Raw genomic sequence first — 23136 nt, 5'->3', positions numbered from 1 at the left:
ATCCAGAAAAGGAAGAATTTGCATAACTTATGTAATTTGTCCAAATATCACATTATTGCTCCAATATCTACTTTGCTTTTCTGGGGCTAACTTTGCCTGCCAGATTCTCTTCCCTCTCTCTATATGGCTGTCATCTTCACCCTCGAGGCTCTTGACCTCATCTAACATAGCAAGCAGACCTTTGAAAATAAATTATACCATGTTTCTGAAAGCTATAAGGAGCTTGAGGACTGGCACTTTTCAGGGGAGAGATTGTTGACAAAGGAAAGTCTCCATCCTAAAAATTCTAATTTGATTACCCAGTTGTTTCTAAAAAGGATGCTCATGATTTCTCCCCCTAAATTCTTCATTTACTTGTTGCAAGTCACCAGCCACCTGGTTTACAGGTCTAATATAAACTAGAAGATAAAGCAGTTAAGAAAAGGAATCCGCCTCCAGTCCTAATTAGCCTACCAATGTCACACTAAAGCCCAGATGTTACCTCCAGAATTCTCAACATCCCCTGACTCACATAGGAACACCACTGTGATCTTACTTCAGGTGAATGGGGGTATGATTTGTAACAATGTCTGCAAAATTTCAAAATACTCAGTTCAAAAACAATGCATTTTTAAAAATAAGAAATCACTTTAAAAGGAAACTATCTGTTTGAGGGTGTGCAAAGAAGATAAGTTGTTTAAATTCATTGTTTTTCAATCAGTTGTATTACTATGTAGCCAGAGGTTCAGTTTGTGATTAAGAGCCAGGCTCTAAACTCAGAGAGCCTTAACCAAATTCTGTCTTTAACACGCACTAGCCATATAACCTTGGGTTATTTCCTTCCCCTCTAAGAAGCAGTTTCTTCTTCTGTAATGAAAATCACAATAGTGCCTACCTTACAAAGTTGTTGTGAATGTAAATGAGATGATATATATAAAGAGTTTAGCTGTGCCAAGAACATAGTAAGCTATTATTATTTTTTAATAATATATTGAGAATATATTTAGTATATATTTAAAAATATAGGTCTATAATGTAAGGTGAGTGAATGAAACTGGGAATAATTTTTACACAGTTTATATATACCTTATATACAGAAGTTACATATTCTATATAATAAATTCTTTGATGAGTTTATTATTGTTTTCACCCAATTTTGTTTCTGTTAATTTAAAGGTGTTTTATTTTGCAATCTTGATATCTGTTATTCCATATGTCCTGTGGTACTCACAGATAATGCTTGAATTGCTCAAAAACCAGTAATTGACTTGGAATTACTGAGATAAATGAGTCTTCAAAGTTTTTTCTCCACATTTCCTGTTTTATCTTGTTTATTGGTATTATTCAAGATAAACTGAAGTGACCAGTTTGATTCATTCATAAACTATGTTTTCTAGGGTAGTTGTGCAACCAAACAATTCTTTCAAAAATTAAAGATTTGGAGTGAGAATAAAAGTTGTCACTGACAAAATGCTCAGCTTTCAATTTTAGTGTCACAACTTGATACTTAGTTATAGAACTCGAAGACCACATCTGTAAGCTCTATTATTAAAAGGACCTGGTGCTCATAGCATTTAGAAATCTCACTATCCTAGATATTAAACAAAAGCCACTATTATCTGGGTGTCTTACCTTGAGTCACACTATCAGAAATAGTACTATGAAAACTCATTCAAGAATGTCCACATAATCATGTTATAGGTGACACTCTTTGATTACATAGTCCTTGATAAGGTCTGTGTCAAATGCTATTGTAAAATTTTTTTTTGCTGAATTGATCTGAAGCTAACCAACACAGTAGATTCGATCAAATACCTCACAAACATAAGAATGTTCATTCAACTCTTAGCAGGCATAATGGATATCCCTAAGATCTAAAGCGTAATGACATTTCTCAGGCACTGAATCGGATGTTGTCAAATGAAGCTGCCTGAGCCAGCTGAACCCATTTGGTCTATGTAAAGATCTTCCTATATAGCATGTGAATACTGATTTTCCCCTTGGAAAACTCCTTAGAAATTTCAAAAGATTGAGAGGCTCAAGAGTCTTCCCTCTAGCCAATGCCTGGTTTTATCTGGTCAGCCAACCTTTTAATGACACAAGAGTGGTCACCAATAAATCTCAGATTGTAATTATTCACCAGCACATCATAGGCCCTGGCTACTCCTTTCACATCATCAAACTCTTTGAAGTTTTGTGAGGGTCCATCTCTAATTTGATGAAAGACTTTACTCTGTAGGTTTCTGAAATACACTCAGGAAAAGGATGAGTTCATTTATTCTGACAGCCATTCCTCACTCACTTCTTTGTTTTGCAGGTGGCATTTGTTTTATTTTTTTTAAAGATTTTTATTTATTCATTTGAGATGGAGAGATATACAGAGAGAGAAAGAACATAAGCAGGAGAGGCAGAGGGAGAGGGAGAAGCAGACTCTCCACCGAGCAGGGAGGCCAACATGGGGCTCGATCCCAGGACCTGGAGACCATGACCTGAGCCGAAGGCAGATGCTTAACCATCTGAGCCACCCAGGTGCTCTATGCAGGTGGCATTTAAACCACAGTATTCTGAACTCTAAAGTCAAGGACAGGGAAGCAATCCCAGTTGCCTCTGTGCCCTATAATTCAGAACCTGACTCATTTGAGTTTCTACAAATATAGAGCAGTAGGTCCTCGTGTCAGTCACAGCCAGAACAACAACAAAATCACCAAACTAAAAGTTCCCAAAGTATGACCACAAAGCAAAACAGCTAAGCTATAAGCAAAGAGGACTTCCTGTAAAGCAGAAAAGCAACCTTCAGACAATATCAATAGCACATCAATAAACAAGGGAGGTGCTAAGGGACATTTGTAGGATTGGTTGAATGCTAGGTTAGAATCTTTTGTTTCAGCTGAAGACTCCAGAGGGGAGGGGGGTGGGGGAATGGGATAGACTGGTGATGGGTAGTAAGGAGAATGCATATTGCATGGTGCACTGGGTGTTATACGCAACTAATGAAGCATCGAACTTTGCATCGGAATCTGGGGATGTACTGTATGGTGACTAACATAATATAATAAAAAAATCATTAAAAAAAAAAAGAATGGGGCTGAGTCCTCGAAATTCCAAAAAAAAAAAAAAAAGAATCTTTTGTTTCAGTGTGTATAGTTTCCCAATTCAAGACACTTCTCTGGACCTCAACTTTGAATCTAGAGTAGTTTCTTAGTGTCTAACTTAAACTTTGGGTCTCAGCTTAAACATCACTTACTTAATGAAATCTTCCCTTTCCTTCCAAACTAGATTAGATCGTGTGTTATATGTTGCCATAATATTCTTTACTTCTTCATAATGTTCATAATGATTAAAATTAATTATTTCTGCAATTATCTGCTTAATTATTAGCCCTTCTCCTGGTTTTAACATTGCAGTAGGTAGGACAACGTCTATTTTGTTTCCTGACATATTGGATATGGCTGATATTTATTTATTGAATAATCATTATTTGGAGACTGAATATCAAAACTGACATATCTAAGAACCTATAATTTTAGACCAGATCAGACTTTACATTGTAATTGGTATAATCTCTATTCCAATGTGGGGATCCTCTCTCAAAGTGTTTAACTGATGATCATCTGGTTGCTCCCTAAACAATTCCAACAAAGGGTCAGTAAATAATTTGTGAGAATTTGTTATTTGTCTACCATTCACCATTTATTAGAAATTGCTCCATCAAGTGCTACCTATAATTTGTGTCTACCTATTGAGTCCTAGAAGCAATCCAGAATAAAATCCATTCCTTCTATACAAGAACACTTAAAAAGTCCCATGATATTCTCCAATAGTCTTCTTTCCTATAGACTTAAACCCTTGATTCTTCTAAATGTTCTTCATGTGAATATAACATGTGAATGCTATTTCTCCTCACAATTTGGTTTTAATTCTCCTGACAGTCCCGGTTCCTTTATTCAGCCTGTGTCCCAATGTAACCAAATCCTATAATACTCCAAATGTGATATGACCCAGATAAAGTACAGTAAAACCATTATCTTCCTTGATCTGGACTCCATAATTTTATTAGTATAGCTTAACTTTGCACTGCTAGTAGTATCCTATTAGCCCTATAAAAAAAATGAATTCTACTGAGCTCAGCACCTGCTTAATAAAGCTGTGGTATCTCTTGAAATCTAAGAGTTACTTTTCTTTGCCATATGTTATCAGTACTATTTTTAATTCCCATTGCTTTGGGGAAGATTATATGATATAGGGTACATAGAAGTGTCCTAAGGCCTACCCCATAACAGACATAAAAAAATAGGTTTTTTTCCTCTTCCTTTCCTTCTGATTATTTTCATTTGCCTCAAGACTCCACCAAACAAAGCCACATCTTTTTGTGATGCTTGATGATCACTTCAAATGGTAGTGCCCTAAGAATTGCCTTGGTCTGCAAAGTGCAGCAATGAAGTTTTCATTTCAGTGGTGACATGTCTTTTAGCTTTTAAAAACCAAGTTAGAGAATGATGCAATGCATCAAGTCTCTGAGTATCACTGTCTACGGTTCCTACAAGCAGAGGCAGCCTTGTGGTATCTTTGCCTTTCCACTTACAACAAGAATCCATTACATGAGCCTACTGCCATTCTCCACAAAGGCCTTAGGGCTGTGAGTACAAAAAAGGTACCCTGCCACAGTTTACTTTCTGTTTCTTATTAGCTTACAGATTACCCTATGTGAACTGTTTCAAAAAAATAATATCACCTTTCCTCTAAGTTGTAAAATGTCCGTGTTCCAATACTTGCAGGTACTCTGATATTTTCTTTTACTGGGTTCATTTGGCTTAATTAACTTATTTCTTTTCTTCCTTTCTATAAGAAAATGAGCATGTAACAATCTTATCTGTTTATTTATTACTGTTATTTGTTCATTTATTTATACCAAAGTAATACATACACATAATTTTAAGGACAAATACCTTTATAGGCAACAAAAGGGGGGAAAAAGCTATTTTCTGCTACATTTCTCTCTCTTCCAAAGTCCTGATCATCACAAGCGATCATTTACATCTTTTTAAGATTATCTCTTCTGCTACTCACCTCTTACTTGTAAATAAAATATTACATACCTATATCTTGATTTTCCAGTTCTTTAGAATATCAAGTACCTTTGAATAATACAAGAAGAATATTTGAGTCTTTCTACAAACCTCCACTTCTCTCTCTTTCCCTCTCTTACCTTATCACCATCTTCTCAATCTATGTGATAATTTTTATCAAATTAATATTTAATACATATATCATTATAACTATATTTATTAGAGCTCAGCCAGATAGTATACTATAATTATGTTCCCTTCATTGCAAACATTTGGTTTTTCTGGGAGTTAGTAATTACATCTTTTTTATTCAATTTACTTTGCTTTATAAGTAATCAACACTAGTTCATTCTCAAATTGTAAAAGAACTTCAAAAACATGCTTAAATGTGGTCAAACACATCAGGTAAGCTTTCAGTATCTACTAGAACATTGTTTCCTCTCCAATTTGGACTTGCTGAGAAACTATTTTCATGAGACTTTGCTGCACCATTATCTTGAAATTCTCTTCACTTTTCTTCTGTTTCACCTCTGTATCTCACAGTCCATGTTTTACTCTTCCTTAGTTTACCCCACTTTGTTACTGGCACATTTTTCAGTACTTTCCTGAGAAAGGTTTCATGGGAAGTAAGTTTTTGAGACATTGCATGTCCAAAAATATTTTTATTTCTGCCTTCACACTTGATTGATAGTTTAGCTGAGTATAGTATTCTATGTTGGAAATTATTTTTCCTCCAGATTCTCATATAGTACTCTACTGTTTTCTAGGTTTCACTGTTTCTATTGAAAAGCTGAAAGGAGGATGATACTTGAACTATATGATATGACTTTCTCCTCCCTCCTTTTCCTCTCTTCTCTTCTGCTCCCCATCATTCTCCTTCTCAGACCTTTATTTTCTTCATCACTGATATTCTGAAATTTCATGACCCATTTCTCCAGTGTTAATGGGTTTTTTTGTTGACTTTTCCCCCTATATTCTTCATGAACTCTTTCAGTCTCAAAACTTATGCTCATCAGTTTTGGAAATGTATTACTTCATATTTTTTTACACTTTGTTCTGGTCTCTTTTTTGGAATTAATATTATTCATTAGTTGTACCTTTTGGAAAAATATTATTTTCTTAACTTCTCTTCCAATTTTTCACCTTCTGTCTTTTGATGTTACTTCTGGGAAGCCTGTCTCAAATATATATTGCAAACATCTTACTGATTTTTAGGTTTATTCTTATCCCAATTGTAGTTTGAAAGAGTTCTTTCTTGTTCAAGAGAAGCTCCCTTGTGAAAATATCCTGTTCTTGTTTCAAATGCAATGTATTATCTTACTGAGAACTTTACTTGCAATTTCTTTCTTTTATCTTTTTTTTTCCTTAGGAACTGTTTATTTTCTTTAAACTTTATTTCCATTTGTTTGCCTTTGTGGAAGAGCAGCTTAAGACTACTCAGTGGTTGTTCCTACCCATTCAGTGGCCTGAGCAGTGGGAGCTGCAGACCAGTCTTCAGTGGCAGACTGAGCACTCCAGTCTTCAGTAGGGAACTGCTGAATAGGCACAGAGGGCACCTGTATGCCTTCAGACCAGTCTGTGACTTCAGACTGAGTAGCAGTGAACTCATGAGCTGGAGCAGTCCATTCACCCTGAAATTCCTCCTTGGTCACAGCCTTTTCAGCAGAAGCCTACTCTTCCTTTTCAATCTCCTCAGGATCTCTGTAGAAGTAGAGATCAGGCCTGACCTCCCATGGTTGTTCAAAGGAAATGGTGCCACGCACGTGTAGAACTTCCTGGGCCAGCAACCACCATATCAGATACACTGAGGAAGAGCTCTCTTGTTGTTGCAAGAGATAGCAATGTCCACATAGTGCAGAGGAGAGTCTGTGTTACACAGCGATGGTAGGCAGGTTAATATAAGACAGCTCTGTGAGAGGTTGATAGTCAGCGATGGGATCAATAACCACCAGAAGTCTCAGCTCCTGGAAGGCTGCTTGGATCTGGTTAGTGAAGCTTCCTGGAGTGAAAAGGCCAGCAATAGGAGTGGCTCCAGTAGCAGCAGCAAATTTCAACACAGCTCACTGACCAGTATTCCCGGATGATATGACAGTGACATCAGCTGTGTTTTCAGTGCAGCAATGACATGAGATGCCAGCAGAAGCTTCTCCCAAGTTCTTTTCAGATTTATGATATAGATCTCATCACTCTTCCTTCCATAGATGCACTGTCCCATTTGGAAGTCAAGGTTGGTGCCACCTAAGTGGGTTCTTGCTGTTAGGAATTTGAGGATATCCTCCTCTTTCATTTTCAGAACATCAAGGACTCTGGACATCATGAAAGTTTCCCTTTAAGTTATGATGGGAATGTAAAACAAGGTTGTATGAACCCCTACCCAGGCCTCAAACTGTAAGGCTTTGTTTTTTAAGTTTTATTGTCTTTCCTTTATCAACTTTGTTTCCTCTAAGTCTCCCTTTTCGACTTGTTCATTTTCGTCTTTGCCTTCTGCATTAGGAAGTTCCAATGTTTGATTTTCCCTGGTTGGCAATTTATATTTAAATGTGAGGTCCTAAAACTCTGGAGGTGGAAAAAATCTTTGGATTGATAGCTCTCACCATGAGCAATAAAAAGGGGACCATGCTATTTCACTTGAGATGTCCTAATGGCAGTTTTGTAAACCTTTTGTTTTGAGCCAGTCTTTTGAGCCCAGGATGGGAACTCTCTAGCTTACTTCTCAATGGTGCTGCCATCAGCATTCTGAGAGCCAAAAAAGGAAAAAAAAGGCTGAAAGACTCCCAGTACAGAACATAGATTTTCACTCAATCTTCTTGCTGCCAACTCAGGGCTATACCCTATTCATAGTTTAGCTTATAGTCCCTGAGTTAACGTCTCTTTAGATCAAATTTGCCAGAAATGGAAACTTCACTTCCTCTCCTGGTAAATTCTTCTGACTTGGGATTTAGCCTGGCTGTGATGGCCTGGGGAGGTGATCTGGGATTCTAGCTACTCGTTAGATAAAACATTCCTTTCACCAATCTTTCTAATTTTAGTTTTGTCTCCTAAACCCAATTTAGAAGTATCTGGTGCCCCAAACTCCTATGATTTGGGGGGTTATGCAGGTAAATTGGTTATCTTATTTTTTGTATCTCCCCAATATATTCTTTTTCTCAAGTCTAATTAATCAAATATCACTTTATCTACTGAGAAATAAATATATACAAATACTTATACTAAAAAATCTATCTAAAATTCAAATTTAAAATTCAAATTTCATCCACTATTTTGTCCAACAACCAAAGTATGGTAGAAAGCAGAGTAAGGAAGGGTTAGGAATGTTGAAATTTTTACCTTACAATATCATGAATCAAAAGAGTGTTTGGATTTGGGACAAGAAGAAATAGATAGATAGATAGATAGATAGATAGATAGATAGATAGATAGATATAGATATATAAAAGACATTTTATTTATTTATTTGACAGAGAGAGAGAGAGAGAGAGCCAGCAAGAGAGGGAACACAAGCAGGGGGAGCGGGAGAAGAAAAAGCAGGCTTCCCAGTGGAGCAGGGAGCCCTATGTGGGGCTCGATCCCAGGACCCTGGGATCACGCCCTGAGCCAAAGGCAGATTCTTAACGACTGAGCCACTCAGGTGCCCCAGAAATAGATTTTTTTAATATAACATTTAGATTAGCAAAAGTACCTAATAAACTTACTAACCCAGAGCTGTTTAGACAGAGAGGGGATAAAATATGGGAAGTAGTATGAATAAAATCTTTATCTATCATATCAGAAAATCACTAACTTTCTGCTAATGTCTAAACTGAGAAATAAGAAAAGCAGTACATTAAGGCATTCACCTAAAAGACCTAAAAGCAGGCATGATTAAATATCATTGTCACTGGGCACCAGGAAGCTGCTGACATAACATGCAGAGGAGAGGATTATGATTATTATTAGTCCTATAGTACTTTTGCTTTTTAATACATGTTTAACTTAAATTTTTTTTTCAGTTTGTGTTAAGGACTACTTTAAGCAAATATTTATACTTCTAGTATGGTATTTATTATTATAAAGTAGCAAAAATATTGTGCCCATAAATGTCTATAGCCTTGACTTAACACTTTCATGTACATCTTAAATTTTGAAAAGTCAGAGTCAGAATAGCTTAAGTTTCAAAGAGAGAAGTCTATTGGAGAAATTAAATTTTCTCTCTTTCTAGTAAGGACAGACTTTTTTTTCTATGGAAAATATTAAATATGAAAGCAAAACTCCCAGCAGGTGATAATAATCTTGCTTTCATGAAAGAGCAGTCAAGAAAAACACATTCATTTGTCTACTTTCAAAGCTTGCTGCAGTTACTGTCAAATATCTGACCAATGTTCTCATTTTTAATAATGATTAAATAAGTAATTGTTTCATTAGTCTTAATCTTGGGGCTTACTATAATCTAGGTTTCATGAATAAGCATACTAATTTGTCTGATTAATTTCCTTCTAGCAGTAATTTTAGTTAATAAGAGTGATAAAGGCAATATACAAAAAATGTAACATTCCTGTAATTACTGACTAAAGTTATGAATATATAAATATGCAATTTCCAAAATGAATATGAGTGAAAAATAATAGAAGGGCATAGATATAATAAATTTGCATAGTAATATCAAACAAACTTAATATATATCACGGTAGTCAATGAATCCACTTCAAGTCAAACCGATTGACCTCACAAATTAAAAAAAAAAAAGAAAAAGAAAAACTGTTGTAGCCTTCATGTTCAGTATTATAGGGTCTCTGATGGAGTTTCTCTGATAATAAAATGAAATTACTCCATACTCACTACACACCATGATTTTATAAATAATAAATAAATTATTGATCTTATAAATAAGAGATAAAAATACTGTTTTATGATCCAAATCTATGGTGAAAAGTCATGTCTACAAAATATTGAAACCAATTTCCACAAAATACACCTAAAATTCAACCTAGTTACATGCCAAAAACTTATTCTTCTCAGTTATATTTACAAAGGTACACCTCAATTTAAAAAGGTAATGATAGCAATACTGTAGCTTTAACAAAAGTCATGATTTGCATGAATTACTTATGTTTAAAGGTTTTTTTTTTTACTTAGGATTCATAATATACCACACCTTATTTTACAACAGAAAGAGAAATTATGGTTCAATTTACTAAAATAATTATAATCATAATCACATCTGCTCTTAAAGACTGTCAAATATCTCCAGAGTGCACTGCATACATTTCCTGTACTAGATTCCCTCTTTTATGAGTTAATTAAACAATTTCACAGCATTATTGTACAACTATACTGCGTCATATTGTTTGTGCAGAACATTCCCTTTAATAGCTCTATTCTTCAAACAGATGTTCATTTAAATTTTTTCAGAGATTTTATTTGAGGAACAATTAGTGCATTTATCCTAGTAATGTTGTCACCTTTCTGTGGATTCTGAAGCAGCTCTATCTCTATTTTATGTAGTCAACAATTCTAAAGGGAAGAAAAAAACACTCTTTAGCGAATAGGTCAGTACACAAGAATATCAGCAAATTACCCTCAAATGGTGGCTACTCAAAGTTACCCTGGTATTAGAGTACAAAATCAACAAGAACTTTTCTCAAAGCATGGAAAAATAAAAATACATGACAGCACATTTCCCCAGTCTACTAGTTTTGTTTTTATGAATTTTTACTTACACATCCAAGCAGATTGGATTCGTTATAAACCAGTGTAAAGTGACAAATTGAAGGGAAGAAATGGATGCGAGACCCCTTAAAGTTTATTTGTCAAAAGAAAACTGAATCAGTCAATCCCTAAGACATATTTTCCTGGGAAAGTGACACTGTATATTGTTAGGACCTGGCTTATCTTACCTAAACATTTTAAAGGACGGAGATGCCATCTACCATGTGTTTTGAAGAGAAGTTTCCCGCCTCGCTTAACTCAAATCAAGTTTTACAGGATTTGAGTCTCTGGTCAGGTTTGCTTTGTGGAACTCTCTCAATGGATTTATCTCCTCTTATTCTCTCTGTCTTTGAGAGCTATTGCAAGGAGTTAGTTATGTTTGCCAGTGTAGATGTTGCATCTCATGAAAAGAAGGGCCACTTTGTTTTCCTTTTGTGAATAATCTCACTGCAATGAAGTCAGAATCACATTCTTTTACTCTCCTTTAAATAAATGGTGACACAGAAATAACATTTGTCCTCGCTTTTGTACTACGGATTGATGAATTATGAACATCTATTTACCACATTATACTTTTAAAAGTATAATGTGCATTCATTTAGATAGAAATACAGTGTCAAGAAAAATGAGGAACAGTATGTTTCCAGAGCTATTCTTCTATTCCTTTTTCTTTCTTTCATTTTCTTTTAACCAGAATTTGGTTCTATTTGAATAAGAAAGCCTGAAAAGTTGAAGCATTACTAGGAATTTGAAATATGCTCACAAAAGGAGCACTTCATTTTTAGGTTAAAAAGTGTGAAAATATTAGTTATTGGAAAGTTTCAGAAAAATTGTACATAACGTCCCAGCCTCCTCAAAGAATATAGCAGAGCTTAAGATAAAAAAGTTTGAACTGTTTTCTTTACCTAGACCTTCTGAGGTCTCTAATCAGGAGTGGTCTCAAGGAACATGTTTTAGAATAGGCTTATGAGATGCCATTCTGGGACAGAAGAGTTCAGGAATGATTAAGAATACTGGGATAGCCTTTCTCTCTGCCATGTGAACTGTGTGCACCTGGCAGTGAACAATGATGAAATGGAATGTATATGACAGGTTGCCAGAAGCAGAGCACTCCAGTCATTGTAAAGTGAGACCATTTAGGCACTGTTCAGAATGGCAGTAATTTGAAAACCACCTAAAATGTTCAGACAAAGGTAATTTTTAAATGGATTTTAATATATTTATGGAATAAAATGCTCTTTGGACAATAAAAATGATAATATATTTTTTATTTACTAGCACTGAAGAATAATTATAGTGTAAACCCCTTAAGAGAAAAAAACAAGCAAAAAAAAGCAATATGTATATTCTGGATTCATCTATTTATATATTTATATGAGTACCTGCTCTCCAGACTAAGCAACTTAGTTCTTATTGCATTTACTTAATTTTCCCCCTTACTTTATACTAAATATGATTTGTTTAACACTACAGTGGTCATGATGGGAATATGCTGCCACATACCATGGACACAAATGCTAAGCTTTGCAGGTCAAATATCAGGCTACATTATTACAGTGTGTGTGTGTGTGTGTGTGTGTGTGTGTGCACGTGCACAACATTTGAATTTCTTTTTGAAGTACTATAAACATTCATCTAGGTGCACTAATCATAATTGAATATGTTAATGAATTTTCACTATTGAACTCATCTAAGTAACAGTCACCTATATCAAGAAAAAACAATTTCCAACGTCATTCCTGCCTCTCCCAGTCACTACTACTTCCATTCAAGCTTAAACAATATCCGATTTATAATACTTTGGCTTCTTTTGCTCAATACTATCTTTGTGGTATCTTTGTTTTGTGTTTTTTTGCATTTAGAGTTCATTTATTCTCAGAGCTGTATAGTATTTCATTTTATAAGCATACCACAATTTATACACCTATTCTGTTAAAGGATATTTGGACTGTTTCCAGTATATGACTTAAAAATAGTGCTGTTATAAACATAATCATGGGGATTTATATATTGTTATATAATATTTACTAATTTTTAAAGATTATTCACATCTATCTTTGGGTACCAATTCTCCCTTTTTTGTAGTGTCCTGGTCAAATTTTGGTATCAAGGTTATGCTGACTTCATAAAATGTGTTAAGAAGTGCTCCTCTTCTTCTGTACTCTAGAATGGTTTTCACAAGTTCATTCATTATAAATATTAAGAAGCATTCATGAGGAAGCCATTTAGTCTTAGAGTTTTCTTCTGGGAGGTTTTCATAATAATATTTTCAATTTCCTCAAAATACAGATGATTAAGTGGTATCACTTTTGCTAATTATTTTTTGTAAAATTTTAAAATTTCATCTACATGTTAGATGTCTAAAGTTTTTTCAATATTGCCTTTTAAACTGTTTTTAGTATCCATGTAATACCCCTTTTTTTAAAAAGATTTATCTATTTATTTGAAAGAGAGGATGAGACGGAGAGAGAGAGAGAGAGCATGATCAGGAGGGGCAGAGGGGGCAGAGGGAGAGGAAGAAAGAATCCAAAGCAGACTCTGTGCTCAGCACAGAGCCCATTGCGGGGCTCAATCTTATGACCCTAAAATCACGACCTGAGCTGAAACCAAGAGTTGGATGCTTAACCAACTGTGCCATCCAGGTACCCCATAATAATCACTTTTTAAAAAATCTATCACGTTGGTAATGTTTCATTTTTCTCTCTTTTCTCTTGGTTAATTTTGTTAAAGATTTAGGAATTTTATTAGTAATTTGATTAGTAAAATTACCTTTTGTTTGTTGATTTTCACTATTTCATATTTGTTTCTTATTTCACTGATTTCTGATCTTATTTTTAAGATTTCCTTCTTTCTACTTTCTTTGGCTTTGATTTGCTTTTTTTTCCTGTGTTCTTGAGATGGAAGCTTACATAATTCATTTTCAGACTTACTTCAAATACAAATACAAATACTGCTTTTGTTTTTATATAATTTGCATTTATGCTGGATTTTAGCTAGTAAATTTTAACTACAAAAAATAACAATCATATCAATATTAGATGCCATAATAGCTGACATTTCACAGCTATACAACAAACGTTTATTGAATGTCTGCCACATGCCAGGAGCTGGGGACACAGTGTTGAAATGAGATATATACGTCACCCTCATGGAGCTTATAGCTTATAGTAATTGGGGACAGCAGAGAGCAGTCACATAAACAAACACCTGTTATTTGCTAACCATTGTTAAATGACTGTGACTTTTGTTTTAAAATTAGGAAGGACCACAATGAACACTAGGATGACAAAAGAAAAAGACATTTAATAATGACAACTATGCTAGACTAGGTACTAATATCTGCATTTTACAAAGACGAGTAAGACTCACAAAGACCCAGTAAACAAGTTTATAACCAATAGACGGATGGAGTCTCCAAATATATTCTTTCCACTCTATCAAATACTTCTGTCAGAGAGCTCAGCATTCTGTTAAGGGGTTCTGCCCTCCATCCTTTTTTAGACACATATAACCTATGACTCAAAGGTAGTTATAAACAGCAGACAACAGCAGATACTTCCAATGAAGGTTTTAAAAAGGTCTTTTGGTAGTTTGATTAACATCTGAGGTTTGATTTGCAGACCCAAAATGCTAGAATGTAATAACTGAAGGATGTTCCAAGATGATTTTATTTGCTCCTATTATTTATAGATTGGTCACAAGCAGGATGGGAGACATATGTGGTAAGGGTTAGTGTAAAGCTACAAGAGAAAACAAAGGAAACACAAAGCACATGCCTTAGAGAACAACTGTATCTTCCCAGAAAATTCACATGATATAAATGAGCACTTCTCACAAAATTGAAAATGATGTTGTCAAACATCCCTTCTCCTTTCCTAAATAGTTACGTGTTTCAAGTCCCTTTTTATACATTCCCTAAGAAGAGCTTCACAAATAAACAAAAGACACTGAATGGGCTCCCTTTACAAACAAGCTTCTAGCAGGAATCTCAACTGCTCTGTTGTTTGCTTCCTTTTGCTTCACTGCTCCAGGCAGACAGCAGTCAGTCAGCCCCCTTACGCCTTCAGCAGGAGACTGAACAAAGAGATCTCTGGGCCCAAACTGCTCAAAAGATCTGCAAATACTTCAGGGCCAGTGATTTTTCAAAACCTGTGACTTTTGCCTTAAAATTACAAAGGGCCGGGATGAACACAAAACTGGTTGCTGGAGGGTTGGGAGAGAATGACAGTGACTGAGGGGAGACAGCTTCCCAAAAGGTTCTGAAATGGGGAAAAGGGAGACCTCAGCCATGAGGAGCATTTGTGGAAGGAAAGAACAGATTTGGCACTTCCCTGGCATACACATATTCACCTATGGCAGATTTCTATTCCAGAGGTAGCTGACCTACTCCGACAAATCATACTGGTGGCCAAAACTCAGCTTCCACCCTGCCCATTTTAGTCTGTGTGGTGAATGCAGTTTAGAACCGTCAACTGGACAGAACTGTGCCTAATTAACACTCTCCTAATACCCCGGCAAATAACAAACCTGCTGTGGGGGAAAAATGCATTCACGCTTCCTTATCAAATTAAGGCCAAAAAAAAAATGTTCCTAATTAGCTAAAATCAATTAATGTGACAGCAAAATGAATGTATTTATACTGTCAGCTAAAGGTACAGTCAGAGAAGTGTCTAATATATATAATGAAGCTGCTGGAGTTTCTTACAGCAGTTAATAAGGGGTTGGGGCTGAGCGGATTTTATCAGTGATTCACAGAATCTGATGGATTTACCTCAGAAGCAGCAGATGTCCTAGGGCATTACCCGATCTAGGTGATTTCTAATTGTAATTATTCATTAAAACATAGGGGGAAAATACACGGTTAATAAATAATAGGCATGTAGATCTTGTTGCTTATTTGCAATCACGAATATAAATGCACAATGCACGTACACTTAAAAATAAAAGGAGTGGGGAGCCTGGGTGGCTCAGTCAGCTAAGCATCCTACTGGACTCTTGGTTTTGGTTCAGGTCATGATCTCGTGGGTCCTGAGACCCACATAAGCATAGGTGGGCTCTGCACTCAGCAGGGAGTCTGCTGGAAGATTCTCTCCTGCTGCCCCTCCCTCCACTCCCCCTTACTCTCTCTCTCTCAAATAAATAAATAAATCTTCAAAAAACAAATAAAAGGGAGCTTTGGACTGCTCATTAGTAGGTTCTTTATTGAGTCAGTCATATTTTCTATAAAGCTTTCATGGCTAGTAACTATTTCACAAACTTTACCTTTATAACTATGCTCAGTTCAAGCCTTGAGACAGAAAAGTACTCCTTGCCAAATAACTCAGGTTGGGGTCCACAAATTACCTTGCTCCCATCCTCTTCAACTATAGTGTTTTGATTCCAAGAATACAGGGCAAGTCAGGTGGCTTGAGAGAATGGTCTTACTGACATGATAAATTGTTAACAGAGAAATGTCCACATTGTGATAATTAGTTAAATGTGATCTAAAATAACGATAATTACATGTATCATGACTTTCTATTCTAGACCAAGTATTTTTTTAATGGACATTTGAGCAGGTTATACAACAAAGTTTAGCACCTCTTCTAATCATAGTTGACTCTCACTGAATTCACCTTCATCAAAGATTCTATTTGATTCCTCTCCATGTCAGTGGACACAAGAGGCATCATCCTTTCCCCGGTGTATGGATGGTGTGTTTATTTACTTAATGAAGTGTCTGGAGGCCTCTACTGGTGTTTAGGAAAATATCAACTGAGATAGAACAATAATCTTAAAAGGATTTTAAGCAGATGAACTTCCTTTAAATATATCCAAAACTTCATTCCTATATTTTTAGCACTCTTTCATTATTATAAACACTGGTAAACTGATTATTGTCATTCCCCGATGTCACCTTTTCTAAGTGCACTGTGTGGCCCCAGAATACCCTGTGTTCTCTTCTCCAGGATGCCATCCTGCCCTGCCCATCCTAGCTGCACTAATTTATCTGCCTGAAGATTATTTTTTCACCCTCTGTCAGCTTATATCATGTCTGAACTCCTCATTTCCCAGGGATTAGGGCAGATTTTTCCATCAAAGCAGCTGTTTGCTTTTTTTTTTCTTTTCTCAGTAATGGCAAAACAGCTTTGTTATAAATTAATGGTGTCCACATCAGATGGGGGTAAAAATCAGCTTCTGTTTCATATCCAGTATATTTCTAATCAGGTAAAACTGACAAATACATAAAACACAGTGAGAAGCTGCCAGTAGGAGAAATGGGTAGGATACAATAAAATCTGGAACAGACAGAAGAGTGATTATAAAATTATTTCTAAAAACATACAGGAAGAAAGGAGGTGATTACCATTGATTGTGACTTTGCTATGTGTTATACTTTTAGTAATTTCCTCAAAAGTACAAACAATATGGGCATTTTCTTTCTACATTCAACAGCTTATGAAATTCTTTGTAATGTTTATAATACATAACCTCAGTACTCTTCCATCAAAGGAAGAAGGGTATAGAGAAAAGGCAAAATAGAATCAGGTAACACAACCAGCAATCTTAATGGCTATACAGGCATCTATATACATCAAAAGTGAACCTAGGCACGTTCTTGAAATATAGGCAAGAAAGGTGAGTTCTGATAGTTAAATTGCCACAAGTCTTAAGTCTTGTTCCCTAAAAGCAGACTCTGAGACTAGTATTCTCCTCCAAGTTATTTTTTAAGGGAGTGCTCTCAGGACAGACCAGAATTGAAAGAAGCAAGGAACTGATTTCTGGTGCACTGAGACTAGGTTGTACACCATGCTGCCATCTCCCTTCTGGAAGCAAGGCAGTGAGTACTTGGTACATCTACCAGTCAAGAAATTACCCTGCGACCCTCAAACCTCTCTGGATGAGGTAGCTCCAGTCACCCAATGGATTTCAATGTGAATCATTATCAGCAGCAACTACAGCCTTCAAAGTCCTCTCCCAGGTTCTAAGAGAGATGTCCATACAGTCTGCCACACTCTGTGATGCTTTCATGGCATTTGTTGAGAACCAATGCTCAATCACATATCAAACAGAGTTTTGTGACCGCCTGGTAAACTTAAAAGCTAATGAGACCCTTCCGGCAATCAACACATGCATAGAGATAAAAAATAAATTGTAATTTTCTTGACTATTCCCCCTATCCTATCTACCATCCCATTTTTCTACAAGACAATGGGCAACAAAATCAATCCTTCAAATGATTAAAAAAATAAAGGTTTTCTTTTAATAAAGTATATAAAATAAAATCTTCCTTAAGTATAAGAAATACAAAATTCTATCCATCAATGTTAGCCATATAACCATACTTTTGGCTAAGAATAGGATTTTTAAGTTGTAGATGATATTTGAGATATCTCTTAACCTTTCCCAAATACTTCAGGTTATTCTAATTCCATTCTAAATTTTACTGTCTTTACGTAAAAAATCAAATATTGGTTTTTATGAAATTTTGGGGTTTATAGAAGTTATGGAATTTTAATTGGGTGGAAAAAGAAAGATAAGATTTCACTTACTTCTCTGAAGTTTTGATAAGCAGACCTGCTAACTCATGGAAGTAGCAAAATGATGCTCATTCATTTTATAGTCACTTGTGTCTGCCATAGCTGAACATTTATGATTTTAGATAATGCTGCAAAGGGTTTCAGAATAAGACTTCATGGTATCTTGAATGTTGTATGAGTCTCCACCTCTACTGGACATACTTCTAAACTGGTATTAGGCCATCCTGACAATAGTTCAAGACAAGATCATGGGCTGTAGGTTCAAGTATGCCTTGGCCTTTGTTCGTTCTCTGTTATCAATTAGTTGTGTGACCCTGAATATAACTTAGTCTCTCCAAGGTGGAGCTTCTATTTACTATTTAAAAAATAGTTTACTATTAAAAAAAAAAGGTACATATAACATTACTTACCATCAGACTTACTGTGAATATTAAAGTGTATATTTGATAAAGATACCACATTAAACATCTATCTTCAGCTCTATTACCATATAAAAGCAGAAAATACATATTCTAAAGACTCAAAAATAATTTAAAAACAGAGTTTAATTGGTAAGCCCAAAATCATGAACAACTCTTGAAAAACCAAAAGCTTTCAGGGATCAATTATCTTGAAAATCAAGATTGAGGGAATACCAAGAGTTCCCTCACTCAGAGTTAGTGGATAGAAGGAGGAGAGAAGGTCCTGAAGAAAAGTTCCCCTCCTCTGCTCTACTACTGAAATACTTGAGAAGGTTCATAACGTGCAGCTTCCTTTGTGATAATGCTCTCATTCAAGTTATTCTGTACTATCACATAACCTTGCACAAGAGCATTTTGGATCCCCTTAAATCTGACAGATATCAAGCATAGAATGGAGCTGGAAAACACAGTTATTGAGATGGAAACATTTCAAATAAGGTTATATCAGAAAAGAGTAGTCCTAAAAACACTAATGCTATTAAAGCTATCTGGAAATGTAAAGATTTGCATTAAGCTTTTTATAAGCAAGGGAAAATATAAAAATTTAAAACATATGGAAGATTCATGTTCTATTTATCAGATAATCTTATACCTAGCTTAAATTTTAAACAGTTTCTAATGATCACCTGATTTAAATATCAAATTTAAGGCATTACTGTAATGAAAGATGGAAAGAATTGCACCATGTAGAACTACTGCAGGGAAAATAAACAGCTGACTCTCCTAGTGGTACCAGAACCAGTGTCAAAGAATCTCTATTTGTGTTCTTTTGTTCTGCAAGCCCCTTATTTCTTCTAGTAGTAAGGATTTCTTTATTTTTTCTTTCTCTTACCTCCTTAGAGATACTAAACATTTAATAACCATCCTTTATAAAAAGCTTTCACTTGTCTAAAGATGCAAATTAATTATCATCACTTTGCATAATTGGTTCACAAGAGTTTAGTAAAGTTAAACCAATGGGGAAAAAATAGGAACAAGTTTGAGTATGTTCCATGTTTGTATTCTTTATGGTCACTATAGTATTTCATTAGGAAAAACAGCTAAAAAAAATTGATGTGGAAATAGTAGTTAGAAGAATTCCTGCAAAAAATTTTAGTTTTTTAATTTCAGGCTTCTTATTTAAATGAACTACTTGAATATTCATCCTTAAAGATTTGATCACAGTTTAATGCTGTAACATTTAATTACCTTCATTTTTGGGCCACTATAAATCAAAAGATTGTAATTCAAATGTATACTAATTTATTCTTGACCTTGAAGTTAATTACTAACCATCAGAGGCTTTAATTATTGTTGGCAAGGTGGGAATATATCAAAAGAAGACCTGCTGAAACAAGAAATAGAAATGAGGTTTATGGGCACTGAGAAGGTCTAGAAAATATAACCAATTAATATCTAAGGAAAATCCTGATACCAAAACCTGACAAAGAAATGATAGTAAAAAATAAACTACAAACCAACATTCCTAATGAAAATACATGAAAAATTTGTAAACAAAATTTTAGCAAATTAAATCCAACAAATCTAAAAAAATATAACACATCACGACTAAGTGGGGTTTGTGCCAGAAATACAAAGTTAGTTTAACAGCCCAAAATTAATCAAAGTACTTCAGCAGATTAACAAAGAAAAAAACATATAATCATCTCAACAGATGTAGAAAAACATGTGACAAAATTCAACATACATGACTAATAAAAAAAACTCCTAACAAATTAGGAGTAGAAAGGAACTTCCTAAACCTGATATAGGACATTTATGAAAAATCAACAGCTAACATCTTATTTAATGGTGGTATCTGATTCATGAAAGAAAAAAATGGTAACTTGGATCTCATACAATTTAAAAACTTAGGTTCTTCAAAAGATATTGTTGGAGAAAGAAGAAAGAAAGAAGAAGAAAGAAAGAAAGAAAGAAAGAAAGAAAGAAAGAAAGAAAGAAAGAAAGAAAGAGAGAAAGAGAGAAAGAGAGAAAGAAGAAAGAAAGAAAGAAAGAAAGAAAGAAAGAAAGAAAAAGAAGAAAGAAAAAAAGAAAGAAAGAAAGAGAAAGAAGAAAGAAAGAAAGAAAGAAAGAAAGAAAGAAAGAAAGAAAGAAAGAAAGAAAGAAGAAAGAGAGAAAGAAGAAAGAAAGAAAGAAAGAAAGAAAGAAAGAAAGAAAGAAGAAAGAAAGAGAGAAAGAAGAAAGAAAGAAAGAAAGAAAGAAAGAAAGAGAAAGAAGAAAGAAAGAAAGAAAGAAAGAAAGAAAGAAAGAAAGAAAGAAAGAAAGAAAGAAAGAAAAAGAAAAAAACATATTGTTGGTGACTTCCACATCTGACCAAGATAAATTAGCCCTTTCCTCCCAGATCCTCCCTCTCACCATCCGTATAACATGAAAACAATCACAGATGGGCTCTGAAAGGTGGAAGGGCAAACTGTCTAAGGACCCTGGGACTTGAGGTGAGCTCCCTATGTTTCTTTATTGCCTCCCATATATCTCAGACAGGGCCCTGCAGAAGCCTCCAACCCAGAACTTCTAGCAGGAGTAGACCCCCCAAAAGTCTCCAAGAAAAACCTATTCCTCCTAGCCAAAAGAGTAGCCTAACAGAAAACATTTTTGGCAACATCTACCCTACTCAAACCAAAACCAATGGAAAAATCCATCCCCTAAACACACTCTCACAGTTTCAACTGGGCCAAGAAGTGAGCTGATCCTTAACCCCCTATCTCACCCACCACTTTACCTCCCACATCCCCTGCACAGGGGCATTAGACAGTGGTGCTCCAATGTCCCCACACAGTGGTGTCATCAGGGCCAAGCAGGGAGGGATTCTTCTACTCACCATTGCCGCCCCCCCAACCCCACCTGGCTAAAGCAGGCAAGATTCTGATTCCCCTGCCACATTAGTGTCAGCACAGCTGAGTGGTATATTGGTCTTCCAACTCCCACCCAACAAAAGCAGTGAATGCTTTGACTGCCCTGCCCAGGTGTTATTAGCAGGTCCAGAAGTATGCTAAGCTTCCAATCCCACCTGGCAGCAGAGACTTAATGAGCCAATGATAAGTGGGGCTCATCACCACTCTGCCTCATACCCCAATTCCAGTGTCAATGGGGCCCAAAAGAGAACTGGCATCAAGAGATAAAAGGAGGGGATGTGAAAAAAGTGGCACTAGTTGGCATTTGACTTCCCTTCTTCTGTTAGCAGCTGGGGCCCTCTCAGAGCAAAAAGTCAGGCTCAGCCAATATCCCACTTGTACTGGCAAGGTGTCAGGGGGGCTAAGAGAGGAACTGAACTGCCACTCTACCCACCTGCCACAAAGCAGTATGAATCAGTGCCCCACATTTGCTTAGTGGGAAGTGGAACAGATATACCCACCCTGCCTTTATGCTATACCTAACAGGGGAAAGAAATATATGCTAAAAAGTATTAAACAGAATCCAGAGGTTTGTTACATAATATCTAAAATGTCCAGAACATCCAAATGTCACTCATCATACCAAGGAGCAGAAAAATCACAACTACAATGAGAAAAGACAGCCAACAGACACCAAGATGAGATCAGTCAGACCTTGGAATCATCTGACAAGAATTTTAAAGCCACCATCACAAAAATACCTCAAAGAGCATTTAGAAATTCTTCTGAAATGAAGAACTAGAAAGTCTCAACAACAAAAACAAAAAAGAAGTTATAAAAAAGAACTAAATGAAAATTATAGAATTATAAAATATAATAACTGAAAAAAATCTTTTCGCTTTTTGGACGGGCTCAATAGTAGAGTGCAGATGACAAAGGATAGAAGCAGTGAACTTGAGAACAGATCAACAGAATTTACCCAACCTGAACAACAGTGAGAAAATAGACTGAAAAAAACAAAGTCTCAGTGATAATAACAAATAAGCTAACATTCATATCATCAGAGTCCCAGAAAGAGAAAGAATGGAACTCAAAAAAAAAAAAAGGTATTCAAATAAAATAAGGACTGAAAACTCCATGAATTGGGGAAAGATATATGATGCCATATTCAAGAGGCTGAGAAAACCTCAAATAGAATAAACCCAAAGAAATTAATTAATAATTAACAAACTTTTGAAAACTAAAGACAAAGAAAAAGATCTCTAAAAAAATAACACATTACTTGTAAAGGAATACCAATTTGAGTGATCTCTCATCTGAAACCAACAGGCCAGAAGAAAGAGGCACAATAATTTTTCAAGAGCTGTCAATCATGAATTTTATATCTGGCAAATATATTCTTCAGGGACAAAAGAGAACTAAAGATATTCTTATGTGAAGGAAAGCTAAGAAACTTTGTCACTAATAAATCTACCCTTGAAGAATGGCTAACAGTGTTTCTTTAAACACAAACTAAATGATAAAAGAAGACTTGGAACTCTAGAACAGAAAGAAAAACTTTGGAATGGGTAAAAATAGGGGTATAAATACAATA

The 23136-nt window shown here is 35.4% G+C and overlaps 1 pseudogene; it reads right to left on the bottom strand.

The window, feature by feature from the left end:
- Positions 1-6452: 6452 nt before the first annotated feature.
- Positions 6453-7359, bottom strand: LOC100480381 (annotated as a pseudogene).
- Positions 7360-23136: the final 15777 nt, after the last annotated feature.

This window comes from Ailuropoda melanoleuca, chromosome 2 (assembly GCF_002007445.2).
Source record: "Ailuropoda melanoleuca isolate Jingjing chromosome 2, ASM200744v2, whole genome shotgun sequence".
NCBI classification, from domain to species: domain Eukaryota; kingdom Metazoa; phylum Chordata; class Mammalia; order Carnivora; family Ursidae; genus Ailuropoda; species Ailuropoda melanoleuca.
This window is presented reverse-complemented; position numbering and strand designations above follow the sequence as displayed.